Source organism: Cheilinus undulatus, linkage group 2, assembly GCF_018320785.1.
Source record: "Cheilinus undulatus linkage group 2, ASM1832078v1, whole genome shotgun sequence".
NCBI lineage: Eukaryota > Metazoa > Chordata > Actinopteri > Labriformes > Labridae > Cheilinus > Cheilinus undulatus.
Genome location: NC_054866.1, coordinates 18,945,248 through 18,966,070, shown reverse-complemented (window position 1 = coordinate 18,966,070; position 20,823 = coordinate 18,945,248). Strand labels below are relative to the sequence as shown.

The 20,823-nt window shown below is 38.7% G+C and overlaps 1 long non-coding RNA gene across 1 annotated transcript in view; it reads left to right on the top strand.

The window, feature by feature from the left end:
• Positions 1-20,823, top strand: part of LOC121519090 — a 181,984-nt gene that overhangs the window by 101,993 nt on the left and 59,168 nt on the right. Inside the window, exon 3 of the long non-coding RNA XR_005992689.1 lies at positions 5,035-5,080. This is a non-coding gene — a long non-coding RNA (uncharacterized LOC121519090). The remainder of the gene's footprint in view (positions 1-5,034; positions 5,081-20,823) is intronic.

Genomic DNA, 20,823 nt, shown 5'->3' with positions numbered 1-20,823 from the left:
TCCTGTTGGCTGCAGTGGGTGCAAAGTCTTTCCTCTTCAGGGATCCAGCTTTGTCTCTGGTGTCCTCTTTTAATGGCAAGGCTTCCAACATTTCCTTAGCCATGGATCAGTCACAGTGTTTTAGTACTCTGCAACTCTATATTCCTATTAAGGGACAAATAGCATTACATTGTGTTTTGTTTTTTTGTCTGATTCTTGCCAAGGAGTTGAATAGTTTTCTTCTTCTTGTTGAAATACTATGCACTATATTATATTTTATAAGTGCTCTTCCACCATGTTCTGCATAGCATCCATGCTATATCAAAGTTGCTCCCCACAGGTAGGATTTGTCTAAATGAGTGGGAAACTTCGTTCATGATGCAAATGATCCAAAATGTCATTAATATGACAGGAATGTGAAACAGATCTTTGATCTGATTGAAATCCTTTATGCCATGTAGATGTATACCTCTATGTTATTGTTCTTTTTCTAGCTAACTTGCAATGCTGCCTAGAATAACTCTTTCATATTGAGGGCAGCATCTTGATAAGCCTTTTTGGCTTGCTCATTGTTTTCTTATATTATTGTGTATTGTTTTACAATGTGCAAATAAATAAGCTAAAGTGTGCCCAAAGTAATGCCCAAAAATATTTTAGGAAAATCTGACAAATAAATACTTCACGTAATCAAATACCATCTACTTATAACTAAAATGTGTTCTATCAGCTCATAGAAACAGGGCGGAAATGTCTGTTTTGCTTTTTCAAGTAAAAAATCACATTTTTAACATCCTTTTACAGTGACCTATGCTGCAGGAAAAGGAACACATAAATGTTATGTTGCAAAACTTTGCTGCACAGTAATGCCCTGAAAATGTCTAAGTACACTTTTGGGTTTTTTTAGGTCATGTGTCCTTAAGAATTAGTTTAATTATGTGGTAAAATCAGCCCCATCTGCAGAGATGCAGAGTCTAGCTTCAAAGCCAGCACACTGACCAGTTTGACTTTCACTGACTTTTTGTGTTAAAAGGCTCTCCAACTCTCCCACATCATTGAAAGTGATTGTGAAGGGGAATGGTTGTATTGATTACAGGTCATGTGCATGTGTGTGCGGGTATGAGCAATCGCACTATGCCAAAGCAGACCTTTTCCAACCATCCCAGGGCCAAGGAAGTGGGACACAGCACTCATAACTAGTTGAACAAACTGAATTTTGGGGCACAGGCATGCCTGGACACTAAAGGTCGGTGGTTATTGGCCTGGTTTAGCATTTTATTTTACTGAGATGATAAAAATAATTAATCAAAAGTGCACTACTCTGGGAGGTGTTCCTTCACCTCTGGTTCTGGTTTAACCCTCCACAGTCTTACTGTCCTGCTGACAACACAATCTGATTGTCTAGGCCAGTGGTTCCCAACCTGTTGTCCAGGAACCCCTAGGGTGGGTACCACAAATCTCACCAAAAATCATTGTTTTGTTACACTTGTATTATAAAAAGGGCATACAGCCAAGCTTAAGCTAACATAACCTCATCGTCTGTCTCTCTTAGCTCTTAGATCATTATACCCTTCACTTGGTTGCAAGAGTTGCACAAAAGCACTATTATCTAAGAAGTCATAATTTTATGACCTCATAGTGAGAAAGCCTGTTGTTAGTTAGGCTTTTTTGTACATTGAGGCTAAAAATAGCAAAGCAGCTTCTTAGAATAGCTGTAGAACCTTCCAGCTGAAGTAAAAAATTTGTGCATTGTTAGACATATATTAAATTTCAATGTACTATTGAGGTCAGTGAATCTCACAGTGCCTGTGCATGACTGGAGAATAGCTCTGCTGACCCGTATGAACCCCATTCCTCATCTAGTCCGTCAGTGATTCTCCCCATCTGTCTGTCTCTGCCTGTGGCCTCTGTGTGTCCTGTGTGTTTGAGGTTGCCTCTGTCTGTGTGTCTGCGGTCTGTCTGTCCGTCTGTCTGTCACCTCTGACTTTCCCTGTCTGTCTCATAACAGCCATCCAAGCTATACAGACACTCAGCCAGTAGAAGAACGCTGGGCAGGGTGCCAGCAAGCCGGGGCGCCAGTTGGGCAGTCCATCAGTAGCATTAAAGACATGTTATCCAACCGAGTGTATCCGCCTGGCTTAGAGCCCTGATCCCCTGTCCGAGCCCCCCCCCCATGCTGCCCCACGAATCACTCAGGGGCCCTGGGTAGAGTGCACAGAGTCCCCTTCTTGCTTTATCAGCATGGCACCCAGGCATCCAGCCTGCTGCTTTGGGTCTCTTAAAACACGTACACAAATAAATGAGGAGGGTGCTGGAAATAACTACTTTCTCATCTCCAGCCAAGCTGCCCCGCTGCTCAGGTCATTGTCTTTAAAGGGACAGGGCACCAGTGAAAGCAGGCTGCCAATGACCTCCACTCGGCTTTTTTCTTTAAGTCAGCAAAGATCAATGATATAAAAAAGATAAAAGGCTTAAAAGGGCTGTTTGTTTCCTGTTATACTTAGCCAGATAATGGATTTAGTGCTTTTTTCATCAGGGCTAAAAATAATGCTGTTGCTGTTTGATTTGCGCTGTGTCTTGTCCTCATTCTATCTGCTTTAATTTTATGGTCACTGCTTTACAGATCATCTTTTATTATTGTTGTTGAAAGGTTTGAAGTATGGCTTGGTTCAAAGCACTGGTAATACACTGTTATTTCAGGGGCACATTGAGTATGTTAACATGCATAGCTCAGCTAGGCCCTGTAGTAGGACTACTGCCCTTGTCCCAGTCTACCAGCACTGAGGGGGAACTGATTTATTGGCAGGAGTATGTCTGACATGGGTGCGGTACATGAAGTTATCTATTTATAAGCAGTTTGATATTTGTTTTATGTATGAAAATAAGAGAATATAGTATGTGGAATCTCTGTTTCAGTCCCTTGCCCATTGACTTTGCATGAATCTTCTGCAAAAAATGGGCTGACCCTTAAAATTCCTCATAGATCATCAGAAGTCGTCAACAGCATTTACGTCAAGAGACAATACCAGACATTTCTTCCACAAGTGTTAATTTACAACTCTTATTCAAAATTTAAAGGACCATAATGTGCCAAAGAAGGCAAAATTATGACATTACATCATTGTTGTGAGTTTCAGATCTTGCTGATGATTTCGTAAGGCATTCTGGGAGATTTCCCTTAACACTCATTTTGGAGTATGCCTCTAGCAAATCTAGTTGAAGGGCCGTACATATTTTCCTTGTGGTGGTGCATCTACAAAAAAGAACTGACCATGTAGTGGACAGAAAGTTTGTTTTGACTTTTTTTTAATCATTAAGTAATACTACACTATTGGACAAAAGTACTTGGCCACACCAGTTAATTTTTGAATTCTGGTGTTTCAATCAGACATGTTGCCACAGGTTTATAAAATAAAGCACCTAGCCAGCAGTCTCAATTTGCAAACATCTGATACCAGTGACTTCAAGTGTGGTACTGCGATGGATGTCATCTTTGCATAAGATGTTTAGTGAAATTTCATCCCTGCTGGATATTCCACAGTTAACTGTAAGTGATATTGTTAGAAAGTGGAAGCATTTAGGAACAACAGCATCTCAGGTACAAAGCACAAGACCATGTAAAACCACAGAGTGGGGTCAACAACCGTTAAAGTAAAAGTCATTGCCAGCTGAAGAGTTCTGAACTTCCACTGGCTTTAATGCGCAAAGACTGTGTGGTGGTATCTCCATGATCCCACCGCATGACTGAGAAGCTGCATGTAAGCCTTATATCACCAAGTTCAATGCCAAGCATTGGATTGAGTGGTGAGTGGGGTCCACCAATCTTGGACTGTGGAGCAGGGGAAATGTGTTCTGTGGAGTCATGACTTCTCTGTTTGGCAGTCAGATGGGCAAGTTTGTGTTTGGTGGACGCCGGGAGAGGGTTACCTGCCATCTGTGATGTTTTTGTGGAGAAGGGATAATGGCATGGGGCTGTTTTTCAGGGTTTTGGTTAGGCTCCTTATCTCCAGTTAAGGCCAATTTTGATGCTTCAGCATACCAAGACATTTTGGACAATGCTATGCCTCCAACTTTGTGGCAGCAGTTTGGGGAAATCCCTTTTCTATTCCAACATGACTGTACCCCAATGTACAAAGCAAGAACTATAAAGACCTAGTTTGAGGAGTTTTTCTTGTTTTCTGGCCTGCACAGATCCCTGACCTCAACCCTATGGAGCACCTTTGGAATGAACTGGAATGGAGATTGTGAATCAGGCCTTCTTGTTTAACATCAGTGCCTTACATCATAAATGGTCTACAGAATGAAGGGGCACAAATTCCCACAGAGACACAAAATCTTGTGGAAAGCCTTACAAAAGAGTTGAGGCTGAAAGTCATATCAAAGAGTAAGATTAGTACTGTGGCAACCATTAACCACAAACAAGCCACTTTTCTACCCAGTGGTGTAAACAGTTCTGTGTCCTTGATGTGAACCAAAGTAAAACACCCTCTTGAAAGTGCAGTAAATTGTGGTAAAATGTAGTTGGTACCCAAAGAAATCTAATTACAAGTACTCCTATAGCAAGTACCCAAAATGCCGAATGTAAATTACTTTAGCTTTTTGTAATCAGATTGCTTTAGGTACATGTGAATTCTGATCTAACTTTTCTAACCTTTACTTTATGGATATGAATTTAATTAATCCTGCCTGACCCACTGAATCAAAGTAAAAAAGAGAATGCTCTCCTTGTTGGTTGTTAGTTTAGGTTTTGGTGTAGTTTGGGTAGCTGGTAGCTCTGATACAGGTATATCTGTTGACCCTAAGTGTGGACTGAGCCAATAACAATAAATGTACTGTCAGCTTAAGCTTGAGTCAAGTACATCTCTTGTGCTGAAGGGAGTTGCCAATCCCAGGAATCATGGTTATCATTTTGCCAAACTAAAAATTTCTTCCACCTTCTTTTTACTGGAAAAGGGCAATGCATTCCTTCCAAACCCATATAACTCAGCATGACTTATTTGGTGCATATAAACATGTTGGACGAAAGCACTCTCTCACTGGGATTGTTTGTGTTCACAGAGATTACCGTGGACGGTTGAAGGTTTTTGAGGAGGAAACACAAAAGGTAAGTAACCTTCTCCATATTGAATGGCTGCATATCTCTCTGTTTGGCTTTTTATCTCAATCTCTGCCGTCTTTTGATCACTCCACCTTGACAGCTCGCACAAGATCCTCCAGCATGTAGGGGTTCAGCCTTGAAAGTACAGTGCTCATTGATTTTGAATACTGCCTCATACAGACTTGTGAAAAATCAATATCATTCTCACTTCAATTGAGCCACCCACACATTTAGACAGCTGGCTTCGATAGGATTTCTTAGGCAGTTCTGTGGAGCTAAACCAGTTCACTCACTGACTGGTTGGACAGGAATAAAGATTTTTTTTAAGCCTTTCTATCCCAAGATTAATCTGAACCAACAAACAAACCTGCTGACAAAAGACAATCATCAACACCTGCTGACAACTAACAAAAAAGGAGGGAAAACAGCTCAGTTTAGTGGTTTGCTAACAATGGTGTAAAGCTGGTAATGATAGGGTACCATTTAAAGAGACAGCAGTAGCCACTGGGAATTCTTAATGTTATTGCTTCTCCCATTACCAAAGTTATAAGGTTCTTGTAAATGTTAAATTCTTCCACCATGCACACATTTTTAAGAGACTAGAGCTCAGAGCCTTGAAGCTGGAGGTCAACCAAGCAACCAGGTTTTTGTTTGAAAAGTATTAGAGCAGGCTCAGGCTACAAGAGTTCACAACTGATTTAAAACTGATTCTGACTGAACATTGAAGATATCTGTTTTAAAACTTCAGGTGAATGTTTTCTAAGATTATCTCAAACTATCAATGGTTTAGAGATCCAGTCTTTAACCTCCTGCACTGCTTTCAGACTTATCTGAGCTGTTTTCATAGTTTAAAGTTGAAACGATTAAGATCAGACCAAAAACTCAAAAGGTTTAAAATCCTGACCAATTTTTAAAAATTGACTGTGTAGTGGTTTTGTCGTCTCTCTTGTGTTGCACGATGAATCAGGCATAACCTTCACTTTTGGCCTTAGCATGCCATTTATTCTGATAACAAGAGAAGCATATAAGATCTCTCACAGCCACTCTTGTAGTAATACGGTTCATAAAGCTGATGCATGAACGCAACTAATCTAGCAGTCCTTTGGTGAAAAGCTACCTACAAGCTACCTTAGTGTTTTTTGTTTGTTTGTTTTCAGTTTGTTGGCGGGATATAACTCAGAGAACTCTCCATTAGTGAGGGGTTAGTGATGTTTATTGCCCACCATCTCTGCATGGACTATATTCACATGATCAGTGCATGCAGTTAAGCTACTTGATTATGTTGTCAGTTTTTTAGTTTCTTTCTCCAGTCTTGTGCTGATATAAAAATTCTGTGCCTACATATATAGCTGTTCAGATAAGCCGAGGTAGAAGATTATGTGGCCTGTAGCCAAAGCTTGCATTGCAAAATGATGCCAAACACAGAGGCTCTCTGGGTGAAAAGTAAAATGCATAAAAAAATGTTCCATATAGTGTACAATAAGTTATGTGGAAAGACTGTACCTGTTTACAGAATTCAAGACAGTCTCACGACTGTTCATCTGGGACACTATGTATCTCAAATACACGCTGAAACTTCAAAATAAAATCTGCTTAAACTTCTGTTTAGGGTTAAGGTAAGGGTTGGAATACCAAAAGCTAAAAGTTTAAAACCTGACCTGCAAAACCCAATTATGAAATGCTTAATAAAGCCAAGTAAACAGGAGAAAGGCTACTCCTACATAAAAGCATTCCAACATAGCCAGTGTTGCTAACACAGCTCCGTTAGCTGGTTAAAGAGACAGCAGCAAAAAAGAAGCGTTTCAGAGGTTAAAATAAGGGTTTTTCAGGACGCCAGTGTGAGAAACATGAGGAATTTTTTGAGCTGTAAACCATGTGAAGCTACTACGTGGGTATCAGAGATAGTGCAAAGCTTTGAAAAAGGCATAATACCCCCACTTTAATAATGTAGCTAGTGTAGCTATGTTAGCTTTAGCTTAAGCTAACATAGCTAAAGTGAGCCACCATTAGTGTAACTACATCCAAAATGGGTCTTTGCATAATCTTATCCTGGGTTAGACCTCTAACCTTTATTCTGTTTTATGAAGTCTTTCCTGGTCTGTAATGTTTTCAGAATGGCTATTTAATGAATGTTACTGCCAGATTTTGTTTATGAATAAAGCTGAATTTAAAAAAAAATATAAAAATGTAACTACTTTTTATCGGTAAGTTACGGCATTTCCTTTCTGAGATATACAGTGTCTCAGATGACTGGTCCAACAGAAATGAAGCAGCTGCAGCCAGACCCCTCTCACAGTATGGTCCAGGCCCCTGAGAAGGCTTGGTCCTCCCCAGTTGTGATTTATTGATGGTATCAGTGTATGTGTGTTGGATCAATAGCATTGGTGCCAGCAATCTGGCTAACAGTTATTTCTTCTTTTTTTTTTTTTTTTTTAACCTGTAAAGTGCACTCAATGGGCTCTGATGGTTAAATAATTTATTTGTGCAAATTTTTAACCCTTTTAAGCCACTTTTTTGTCTATTTCTGCCCCTGTTATTTGCCACTTCCATCAATTTTGTAAATTTTTTGCCTCTTATTACCAATTTTTGCTACATTTTCAATCCCTTTTCATCACTCTTTTCTGTCCATTTTTGCCACTTTAACATTTTTGCCGCTTTAAACCCTTTCTATTTCTGCCAATTTACAGCTATTCTTGCCTCTGTTGACACATTTTTCCCACTATTAATTCCTTTTCACCACCCCCTTTACCCATTTTTGCAATTTGTAACCAATTTCCCCCATTTTAGAGACTTTCCACCTATTTATTGCCATCGTTTATCCATTTCTGTAACTTTTAAAATCCTAGTTCACCAGCTTTTCTGCTCATTTTTGCCATTTTAAGGCCATTATGTTTTTGATTTTTGAAGAGGGGTTTATGTTTTTAAGAAGGCTATATACTATGGCATAAATAATTAAATAAAATATTTGCTACTTTGATAATAGTGGTTATTATTAAGGTTAAAAAAGGTTTATCACAGTTTAGCTTTACAATGAACCATAATTTTGCTGACCTCTATGGACCCCCAGTTTGGCTGGGCCCTAGAGAGAGAGATCCCTTTTATCCCCCCTTTTGGATGGCCTTGCCTGTCCGTAGCACTGTATAGCCTATCTTCTTCAAGTGCATTACACTTCAAGAGGCAATATACACTGAAATGCTAATGCCAAGTGCCTTATATAGCCCAACTTTAAAAAGACAGAAATATCCCTTTAACCATTGGGATCATGTTTCAGAGTAAGGGAATGCATCCATTTTTGGTCAAATCTTTCGCTTTTGGTGTCACCCTCTTTTCACCATAAATTCCCAATTTTTCAGCATAAAGACTTTTTTTCTGCTCCATGACTGATTAGTTTTTTTCCTTTTATCACAGTTTTATACTTGACCTTATCACCATATTTTTTCCTCTTCTTAATATAATAGTGTATACCTTCTGTTTGCCTTTGCACTGAAAAGAAGACCACCACTATTGCTGTTACCTCACATACATGTCACTTTGAATAGTCTCTTATAATTAGCCTTTTCCTGCTCATCAATATCATCCCCAAGTACTTGTCATCAAGGTTACGTCAACCTATACGTTTCACTTTTTTGGATGGTTTTCAAGTGCTGTGCATTCAGTGAAAAGCTCTTTCTTCTGCGCTGTGCTTTCTATGGGTGTGTGATGGTACTTTGCCTCCATGTTTCCTAGCCAAACACCTAGGTCTGCAGCAGATTCAGAGGAAAGAAATCATTGTTCTTCTGGAGGGCTTAAAGATCTAGAGGAAATCATTGACAGTGCAGTTCCCCCTCCTCCTTCCTTCCTGTGCCTCCCTCCCTCACCCGTTATCATCTGTCAATGAAATAAAGTGCACCACAATGTTCCCATACGGCCAAAAGCAGCAGAAAACTTGAGTGCTTTGCATGATAAATGATCCCTGGCTTGAGAACAGGTAGGGCTTCACATCCCACTCCTTTGATAAATAGGGTTTCTCTTACAAAGAGCTGATATCGACCTTTATGAAAAGTGAGCATCACCCAGTCATCAGTGTCCACTTTGGTAATGATGGGAGCAATGCTGCCTTATTGATCTTCTATTTACTGTAGAATTGATTACAGCCTGTCCATAGCATCAGTATGATGCATTGCATGGTGCTTTATGTTCGACTGAAGTTGACGTATAGTACCTCTGGTTTCACACAGACTGGAGATCAGCACAGAGAGCCCACAGTGCTGACAGCTCCGCTCAGCCAGCTGCATGTCAAGGCAACACTGAAGCCAGAGCAGCTTGTGTGCAGAGGTTACAGCTTGTTTGCACATGGACAAAATGGCAGAGCTAAGTGGTAGAAAAAGAAGAAGGGTTTGGATTCAGTTAATAAAATCTTATCATACCAGTACTTATACTGATTATTCTGCAGCTATAAAAAACTGGTTACCTCTGCCAAGGAGGTTATGTGATCGGGAGGGTTTGTTTGTTTGTTAGTCAGTTTGTTTGTTAGTTTGTTAAGAACATAACAAAAAGTTGTGGACGGATTTTGATGAAATTTCAGGAAATGTCAGAAATGGCATAAGGAAGAACTGATTAGATTTTGAGAGTGATCTGGATCACCATCTTGTTTCAGGAATTTTTTAAAAGATTCTGTACTATTGGGAGATAGGGCTAATGGCGAAGGTCTGCGCTCTCCGGGTGCTTTTCTAGTTTTTGAAAATTTGGAAACATTTCAAAGGAGCCCCTCCTGTTGTGCAAAATAAAGATATATTTTTTATGATTTTAGACCTCAGTCTGGTTGGATGGGGACCGTTGGTGGACAGCCATTTTCAGTTTTCTCTAGAGCTGTTTGATAGGGTTCAAGTCAGAGCTCTGGCTTGGCCACTTAAGGACATTCACAGAATTGTCCCTAAGCTGCTCCTGTGTCATCTTCACTGCATGCTTAGGATCACTGTCATGTTGGAAGGCCAACCTTTGGCCCAAACTGAGGTCCTGAGCTCTGTGGAACAGGTTTCCATTGAAGATATTTCTGCAATTTGCCCCATCAAGCTTCCCCTCAACCCTGACCAGTCTTCCAGTGCCTGCTGCTAAAGAAGACCCCCACGGCATGATGCTGCCACCACCATGCTTCACTTAATAGATGGTGTTTGGCAGGCATTGAATTGTGCCTGATTTCCTTTAAACGGAAAATTTAGAATTAAGGCCCGACAGTCCAATCTTGGTTTCATCAGAACTAAGAATCTTATTTCTCACAGTCTCAGAGTCCTTCAGGTGCTTATTTGCAAACTCCATTTGGCCACTCTGCCATTAAGACCAGATCAGTGGAGGGCTGCAGTGATAGTTGTCATTTTCTAACTTTGTTCCATCTCCACACAGGAATTCCTGAGCTCAGTCAGAGCGACCCTCGGGTTCTTGGTCACCTTTCTTACCAAGGCCCTTGTCCCATTACTGTGCTCTTGGGAACCTTCTGTGCAGTAAAGATTTTTGTAGTCTTCCCCAGATCTGTGCCTTGTAACAATCATGTCTCTGAGCTCTGCAGACAGTCCCTTTGACCCCATGGCTTGGTGTTTGCTCTGATGATCTATTGTCAGTTGAGAGAGGCCATCTAGGTGTCTGCCTTTACAAATCAATCTAATTTACAACAGGTGGACTCCAATCAAGGAGTAGAAACATCTCGACAGTGATCCAGAAAAATGTGAGGCACCTGAGCTCAATTTCAAGTGTTTTTGCAAAGGGTCCGAATACTTATGTCAATGTGATATTTCAGCTTTTTCTTTTTAATGTGCCAAAATGTCTAAAATTCTGTTTTCACTTTGTCATGATGGGGCACTGAGTGTAGCTTAATGAGAATAAAAATGAAATGAATCAGACTTCATTAGGGGGGTCTGAATACTTTCTGAATGCACTCAATGAATAATAAACCTTGCCTGATTGTGGTGACAGAAAGTACTAATAACTAATTTTAAAAAAAGGATGATATTATTTTTAGGTCTTTCCAGCAGTGTTGGAATTAAAACATCACTGCAATGCCACTACTGCGCTAATTAGTTGTTTATCAAGTTACTTCAGATTCAGTAATGCAATTGCAATAACTTTGAAGCATTCTTTCTCGTTGCATTACATAAAATACAGTTTCCCAGGGTATTAAGAGTGTGTGCCTCTTTCCAGCAGCAGCACCACTACCTAAACTCTTGTTAGTAATTCAGGCCTAATTTGTCAAATAAATTGAATAAAAGATTCACTTTTTGGACAGTGCTAATACTTAAGGTCACATAATGGCCTAGAGATCCAGTGTTCCCTGAATCAAACTGGTACATGCTGAACTGTTTGCAATGCAATCTACAGCGATATACAGATTAAAAACACTGTAATTCCTCTTTCTCGATATAGATCAGTGATGAGAAATTGTCCGATGTTTACTATTGATAAACCAAAGGTACAAGGTGGAAAGAGAAGAGAGGACATGTGCACTGCTGCACACAGATAATCATCTTCTGTCCTGTGATTGACTGGTTGCCACCCAATCACAGGACTGGCATTTAGAAGCAACCAACCAGTCGCACTCACACTAATGGGCAATTTAGAATCGCAAATTACTACCTAATGACCACCAGCTCCACTATCTGTAAGTCTGTCCTATCAACTGTTTAGTCTAGTAGTACTTAAGTCACAGAACTAGTTTTTTTATTAGTATCTGCAACAGTTATTATTATAAAAGACCCTGCTCCTGACGACAGTGCACACTAGTCCTGAAGCCATCCTCTTTTTAACCTGCTCTTCAGGATAAAGAGCACTCTTCCTCCTGCGCTGAGGTGTAAAAGCTCCACACTTATAGTCTATAGATCATCCAGAATATTGCCAAAAACCCTTAGAAAACATTTTCTTAGAGAGCCTCTCCATCTTTGCATCATCCCCTACCTGAATTGCTCCTCCTTTTCCTTCGTCCTCCCCTTCCTGAAGTCTCCATTGCCTCTTTACTCCCTCCTCCTCCTCCTTCTCCTCCTTGTTCTGCTCTGCTGCACCTCAGTTACAGTTTTTCCCTCCTCCATCCTCCATCTCTGTCTGTCTGTCTGCTCCAGAAGGCATCCCTATTCCCCTCTTTCCTTTTCTCTCCCTGTACTTCTTTTTCTAAAAGCTGTGCAGCCCCCCTTCATCTGGAGCCGCTGCTGAGCCATCTTCTTAAATTCCTGGCATGTTTCTTCTCTCTGAGCCGGCATCCCCCGGCTGGCTGTCTCCATTCTCAATCCAGCAGCATAAATTACGCTGTGTCCTCAGCCAACCTATACCAACCCAGTCTCATCAGTTTGCATACAAATAATAAGACACAGTAACATTCTAGCAAACATACTAACAAGCATATTTATTTCAATTCTTTGGATTCTTAATAGACAGATCTAGTTCTGTGAATGCATTATAACTGCCTTTTTAAAACTGGTAACAATCCTGGTAATATTGAAATTCCATTTGCAAAAACACTTTTTCAAGACGTAAAGGGTTAAAGTAATACCAACATAGTGCACTTTTTGTTTCTCGTCATGCCTGTTCTTATTCCATTTCTTGTTGTTTACCACTCGCTATTTAGCTATGTGTTGATGCAAGGCCAGAATGTTGGGATCAATAAAGTTTTATCTTATTGTTTATTATTTACAACATTTTATCCAAAGCTTAATTATCTGCTGAGGCCTCCTGCTCAGATGTAGCAAGTAATTAAAACTATAAAACAAAAAATAATAAGTATTGCATCAGTGTTTCTGAAATGCTTTTCTTTAGTGGACACAGGATTTACTCTGCTGCTGTAAGCTTGTTTGTCAAATAGACTGCATAAAACATTGTTGCAGTCTCAGTGATGTCACTTGTTGGTTTCCTAGAAGAAAAGTTTGAAGGCTATTATGCCAGTTGCCATCCCAGGTAGGTTTCTGGTTCTGCAAAAAGTAGGCAATGCCTGGGGCCTTTTGCACCAAGGGGCCTCAAGGCAAAGGCAAAGATGTACATAAAATGTGAAGTAAACAAAATGATTTTAGTAGTTCAGATGAGTATTAAGGAATGTAAAAACAAGTTGCCCAGTGTGCATGAAATACCTCAAAATGGAGTTGAAAAAACCCTAGGAAGAACCCCTTGACTCCATTCTTTGGTTCAAGCCCATGTAAAAGCCCACTACTTCTTCATGTCAGGCACATACAGAATATATCATATACAGAAATATCAAATCAATAGTATAGTTGATTAGAAGAATAGAATAGAAGAACTCAGAATTCTAGTGTAAATTGGGCATTTTTAAAACACCACCTCATTTTGAAACATTAGACCAAGCTACTTTTAGCCACTGTGTCTCGCCTGGATTTAAAGCTTGTAAAACACCAACCCTGTGGTGCACAGTCAAGCTCTAATTTTTTTTTTTTTTTTTTTTTCAGGACAACCTGTGTTTTAACAATATGTGTGCTGCAGTAATGTTACTTGAAATCCAAAACAGTTATAGGACTATAAAGACAGAGAAAAACTATATGGAAATTAAAAGGAAAAGATTTTAATGTGTGACACATAATAAACAATAATGCCCATGACTTGATTTGCTCAAGCTTGTTATTCCGTTTCTTGGGGACAAAAAAGTGAAAAAAATCCTTCTGTGACAAAAAGTCTTCAAAAATATTCACGTTTACAAAAAAGTCCTTGCACTTCTTTGTATGAGCTCAATTTGTGCCATTTTTCAAAGTAGTTCCTGTCTGCAGTGACACATAGGGCAACATCACGGGCTCTCTGTCTCTCTTTCTCTCTGCATAATTTTAGTGTTAAGGCATACATGGTTTGGCAAAGCCTGCCATTGGTTGACAGCCCCTCAGAAAACATTCTTTGAAAACAATATGAGACTTAGCTTTTGCTGCTAGTTGAAGAAATGGTTGAAAAGGGGATTAAATGGATAAAAAGACATTTAATATCCAATTTATTGGTGTGGCTTTAATCTTTTTTGACCCTGGAAAGTCACCCAAGTTCCAGGCTTGCAAGAAAAGCCTCCATGAGGGCTAAACAGGCATGGGTAGAGTTATTAGAATGGCTCGTTTCAAGAGGAAAAAATTAAGGAGCTATTGTTCCAAAGTTATTTAAAGAAGTAGTGAACACATAACAGCTGTATACTGAAGTATCTGACTTAAGTATGATAAAACACATCAGTGCTGGTGTGATTTCTGACATTTACACCAAACTGATAACAATCTGAATTTTATGGCTTCCCCAAACTTTGATCACACTTAGAAAAGACAGAAAGATGGAACTGAGGAGGGCTTTGAGCCTCCTGACATACAGCTACAATGCACCCACCTGTCAGTCAACTCAGCCATGCTGACATAGATGCAAATGTATGAAAAACTAAGGCATCTTTAAGTAAAAAAAGAAAAAAATCCACCTTTTACAAATAAAGAAATAAGCTGTAGAGACCAATGCTGGTTTTGTACCAGGCAGTAAAGATTTTTTTTTTCTGCTGTAAAGATAAACACTTTAATGTTGGATGCTTTGGGGATTCTTCAGTGTTTGCAACTAGCCTCAAGTGGACACTCAAAGAACTGCAGTTGTTTTGCACATATGCATTGAGTTTACTTTTGAACACTGGAGGCTGCTGCTTGGTTTGCAGGTGCTAAGCTCGTGTACGAGTTCAGGTTCCTTCAATGTCATTTTGGCCCAGGTTTTCCTGCGGATTTATCCCCAGGAATCCATTCTTCTCCAAAATAAACTGATCCAGGGATTGAATAACACTAAAAAAAGAAAACAAATCCTCAGAAACAAAGTCTTTGTTGCTCTTGGACTAGACATCAGAGACCAGAAACTGAGCTGCCACTAATGCAACTTCATGATCTTACCGAAGGCCTTATCTAGATAATCATTAGGGGGAAAACAACCGAAAAAAACTTTCAATGTTAAGTATGAAGTCAGTTGGAAACCCAGACACTTCATGCTAATATAAAATTGCTTTATTAGTCAAAACATCAAACTTGAGAAGAAGTTGAGCTAAAAAGAGGGAATAAACATACTTACTTGAAGTGACAAATGTCACAAAAACACTTCCTTGTCAAAATGCTGATTTCTTGGGTCAAAGCAAGAAACTTTGCTTTTCACTTTCATCTTTCACAAAGCTATGCAGATGTGGACCATATTTGCCTCTGACCAGAGTAACAGCATGCAAAGTTCATCACTAAATAAGCAGTTATCCAAGTGTCGTTTTCTTTCCTCTCCCTCTCCTTTGTTTTATTTAGTGAAGGCCGGCCCCGTCGCTCCATTAACAGCCTCTAAGCTCATCTCATGGCCCTCTGCCATTCAGATACACAAGGAGGGGTTTCTGGCAAGACTTGAGTCAAACCTCCTGCTGTATTGAGCTGTATCATTCTTTGATTAAAGCAGTGCTGATTTGGATTCACAGAGGAGGCCATGCACTCATTAGGAAGGCGTTTACGATTAATAATGCACAATTAGCAGTGAAATTGTGATTTAACAACTTCACTCAGAGGTACTGGTGTGAGCCAAAAATCCGTGCCAAAAAGTCATTTGGTCAGCTGCACGAGTCAGACTGTTTCACAGAAAGATGGAAGCAAAATCTTATCTTGGGATATTTGAGACTCAGGAAAAAGACGTTAACACCAGTTTGTCTCAACTTCTCTAACTCTCCTTTTAAGGCTTCTGTCTTTGTTAATAGAACTGAATCTGTGTGAAAACTATCAAAGGTACATATAAACCTTGACCTTGCTGAGCTCATTATAAGGCCTAAATGTTAGAAAGTACCAAAAGAGTCAGAATTCCTTCACTAGATCTGTTCAGCTGAAGGCATCACACAGAGGCTCTTTGGGGAATATTACACCAATCAAAGTGTGCCAACTAAAGTGTATGTTTTTTTCACATTAACATATGCAAATTGTTACTGTGAACAGGAAGAATCCTGAATCCTGAAACGTCCATTTATTCTTTTCCTTCAAAGCCACCAGAGTCCAGTGAATAAACCTGTTATTTTATCCTGCAGAGCACGACATTATCTAACACTGCCTCATTAAGTTAGTCTAAAAGTTACCAAACTTTGTCATTTATGGTACTCCAAGTATCAGCCTCTGTTTTAAACTCCTAGTGCTGTAGAATGGGAAATATAAGAAAACATTAACATTAAATTTCTCAATATATTTCCTTAAAGAATCAATAATCTTGTCAGACATTCATTTAATTCCATGTCTTCTATGTCACGTCATTCATACTTGCTGCATTAAAGCCATACTTGTAAGTACGCAGGCTCATATCATCCACTATTACATGCCTCTTTAGTATTTAAAGGGTGTTGCTTGTTTGGAGCCAAGTCATGCTCAGTCTGCTTGCTTGGTGGTCTCTTATGTGAAAATATTTCTGTTTTAAGATGAGATCTGTAGCTATACTTTTCAGTGGTATAACAGCTTTTTGTTTAATCAGTGTTTGTCATTATTTTTACAGAGTGACGATGAACGCTCAACAGTCACAGAGTTACTCTGATTACCATTTAACAGTCACATAGTGTCATTAATTGAACTCTCATTTAACATGCACTTTAGCCCTGCTGGATGTAAAATATCCTGCACTGTCTCTTACTACTTTACTGTATCTCAAACACTGTGTTTGCTCACTGTGGTAAAAACCTTATTGCAAATGCACATTGCACAAACTAATCTGTGACCTGTATCTTATATCACTGTGTTAAAATACCCCACCTTATATGCATCTTTGCACTTATACATTTATTTACCACACTAATTACTACTGTAATCCATTTTAGCGCACCCATATGCTGTAATTAATCTATTCACTGTAACTCAACTACTATAAGAAGGATCTCTGTGGTAAAAGGCCTCACCCTATATGCACATTTGCACTAATCAACAACCTTAAATCATCATATTATCTCAATACCTAACAAGTTCTTTATATTTATATCCTAATTTATTTTCTTTTTACAATTTTATTATTATTATTTTGTATTTGATGTTTAATTCCTGTACAATGGGTGCTAACTGGAGTCCAATTCCTTGTTGAGTAAGCCAATAAAGCTGATTCTGGTCATAACCACAGCTTCATTCTGATTGGCTAGAATAATGTGTATCTTTAATTTAAAGGTTTGACTGAGGAACAAAGAACACAGGTTGTAATATGCAGTTATAGATTGCATCTAAAATACATAAATGCAAGTGATACTCAAAAACAGTGTTATAAGTTAATTATTATGTTTGTTACCTCCTTCTCTGCCCTCCAAATTTCCATGACACACCTAATATCCCCCGATTAACCCTCGATGGTCAGAACCCCCACAAGACCCTGGGTTGTTTTTTTTTTTTTTTTTTTTTTGTTGTTTGTAGTATGATTTTTGTGGTTTAAAGTTAGTTTGTATCAACACAACAACTCATACAATAAAGGACAGACCATAACTCCTGGTAAATGATTTAATCACAGAGTCTAGTTTCTTTGAAGTTACACATTTTCTGGTAAAATAAGGATCCCAAAATCATCACCTCTAACAGTTAACATTATATGACATTCAGTGGCACAAAAAAAAAAAAAAAAAAAAAAAGACATTTTATTTGATTTGTTTAACTGGTACATAGGACAGTCCGTTTTTGGGGGTCTCCCAGAGGGAAAGAGGTTCAAATTTTGTTCATAAGTAATGATTTCAACTGTTTGTCAGTGCAGCATTTTCTAGTACCATCCGTTATCACCATGTGGAGCTACAGAACTATGGTACAATAGTTAAACTCTCAGCCTGTGTTAACTTATTCACTGGTGTTGAGCCAAAACCTCCTATCTCCAAAATCATCACTTTTCAGGAAATGATATAATATTTTTCCAATTAATTTCAACACTGATTGGTGACAGTCAGCATATTTTTGAGACTTTTTATTGCTTTCAAATTTGTAAAACTCACAGAAACATGTAAAGGGTTACCAATAGCACTGATTTTTGAAAAACAAAATAAAATCATGAAAATGGAGGTACGAGGTTTTGGCCCAACGCCAGCGCTTTGATAGTCGTAAGCATGAACCCACCTCCTGTGGTCTCTAGCTGTCTTTAACTGATGAATCTTTTCAATCAGTCCCTCCACAAGATTTATTTACTTCACAGTAAACCAGTTTTCTTCAATTGCAGCATTATGACCCCACGAGGGAGAAAATGTGTTAAAAAATGGTACACCAGCCTGGTCTGCTTCACTATGTATCCCAGCAGGTTTTAAGCAGAGAAGTTGCCTCTGCATTACACAATGACTATAAAGTAAGTTTTAGCTGCATCTAGTCATGTACATGTATGACAGTGGCAGCTGCACTTGCTATAGTGACTATTTATTTTATACCTGTATATTGGTTGCACCGGTACTTAGGACACATATAGGTCTACTTCAAGATTAAAAATATAGGAAAGAGCACTTTGAACAGTCCCTTCTTCTTTCTGCTTTTTTGACCTCTTTCTGCATGAAAATAAATAAATTAATGTCAATAATTCCCCCATTAATGTCTATCACTGAAGTAAAAGTGGAAGTGAATCATTTTTGAGCACAGTTGATGGTATTATTTGGATACATCCAGTCCTAACTTAAGTTGAAAAAAAAAAAAGACTGTCAATGCAATTAGATTTCATTTTACAGTCTTGGCTCTTCCTGAATTCTGGCACAGAAAAAAGATACATAATGATGCCAGATAATCCCACCTCACTTCCACTATACATCACATTTTGTCAGTTTGGCTTCCTTATCAAACTTTTACAGTGGCTCTGAAATACTTCTTGCATTGTGCAATTCAGGATATTTTAAGCAGAGTTTGATTTGGAATAAACTTCCACAGAGGTGAAAGTTACTTTTGCGAAATCAGCATGTCACCAATGTGAGCATCATTAGCCACTCATATGGCTCCTCAGGTCTGTGCAGGAATATATTATAGGTGAAATAGCCAAAAGCCTATTGAGCATTCATCTCATTTCATTTTCTAGCCCCTTTGACAGAACTCCTGATCATTTGTAGACCATTTCAGGTCACTTTTATGTCAATTTTTCAATATTGTGACTGTTTTCTAGTTAAACAGTCACAATCTAGGTAGGGGGTAGACTTGTATTATGTATGGTAAAAAGAGTCATAACCAGAAAAAGCTTAAGGCACACTGTGTTGAAAAAAGTTAAAAAGCCTTTAATAAATGGGTTAAAGCGCCTACACGTTTCAACTCACAAAGTCTTCATCAGGGCCCTGATACATAATACAAGTCTGACCTCCCCCTCTGTTTTTGATTTCCTAATTAACATTGTTTGCATTCACACATGCAGCCAAATGGGAACTGTTTGGACATTTTCAGGGGGGCAGAGCATGTGTGAAAAAGGTTAATATACCTAAATGTTAAGCAAAACAAGTACGTCTAGCAATGACTTTATAAATGACAAAAAAAGACGGTCAACATTGTTGAAACTTACAAACAGTGTGTTCAGAAAGTATTCAGGCCCCCCTTTTTTTTAAATTTTTTATGTTGCAGTTTGATGCTACAGTCGAAAAAATCCTTTTTATTCTCATTATTCTACAGTCAATACCTTATCATGACAAAGTGAAAATGGAATTTTTGAAATCTTCAGTATTCAGACCATTTGCAAAAACACTTGAGAATTTGTTACACAAAGTTCCAGAAGGACAACCATCACTGCAGCCCTCGACCTATCTCTGCCATAAAGCCCAGATCAGCGGAGGGCTGCAGTGATGGTTGTCTTTCTGGAACTTAGTTCCATCTCCACTCAGGATCTCTGGAGCTTGATCAGGTTCTTGATCCCCTCTCTTACTTAGACCCATCTCGATCATTTATTTTGGCCAGACGTCAAGCTCTTGGAAGAGGCCTTTCTCCATGTGAGAGTAGCTGAGGCCACTGTGCTCTTGGACCAGTTAAGAGCAGCAATCTTTTTTTGTAGCCTTCCTCAGATCTGTGCCTTGCAACAATCCTGTCCATTCAATCTATTCATGAGACACATGTATTTCTATGAGATTGGATTTGTTTTAAATTAATTGTACTATTTAAAACAACAGTTTTTAAAAAGTACAAGGAAAAGAAAAACTACGAATTGTTTTATTAGTAAAAGTAACCTCTGTATTACAAAGAAGTACTAAAGAAAATAAATAGATTGTGCATATTTATAGTCATGGAATTTCAATGAAATTATCATTTCATTCTCTATCCTTAACTAGAATTTCGAAATCGTAAAAATATGATAATAAAGTGTTGTAAAACTCTTTTTGACATTGTACCACCATAGAAGTGATATGATTACTGATACTTTATGATTGTTAACAGGGCCGTAGCTAGGGATTTTGGGCCCCAAGAAAGAATATTACACAGGGCCCCCCTTAACAGGCTAGCCAGGCAAAAAAATGTTACGTCATTTTTTACAAATATCCATGCATTTATATGTATTTCTGAACCATAATTGCTGGATTTCTGAGAAATATTTTTACATTGCTTAATTAAATTTACCTGCCTTATTTCACAGCACTGGACTATTCCATTTGGAAATTTTTGAGGGAGAAGCAGGGGCCCCCAACATTATTTCACTCTATTTGGTACAAATTTCTGTTTGTTGACTAATTCATTTAGTTGTCTTTTATTCAATAATGACACTTATTAATATAAGAAAAAAACAAGTAAAACACACTTTTCATTGCAGGCTTTACAAGGGCCCCTCCCTACTGTGGGCCTGGGTAATCAGTAACCTTTTCCCCTCCTGTGCTATGCCCATGA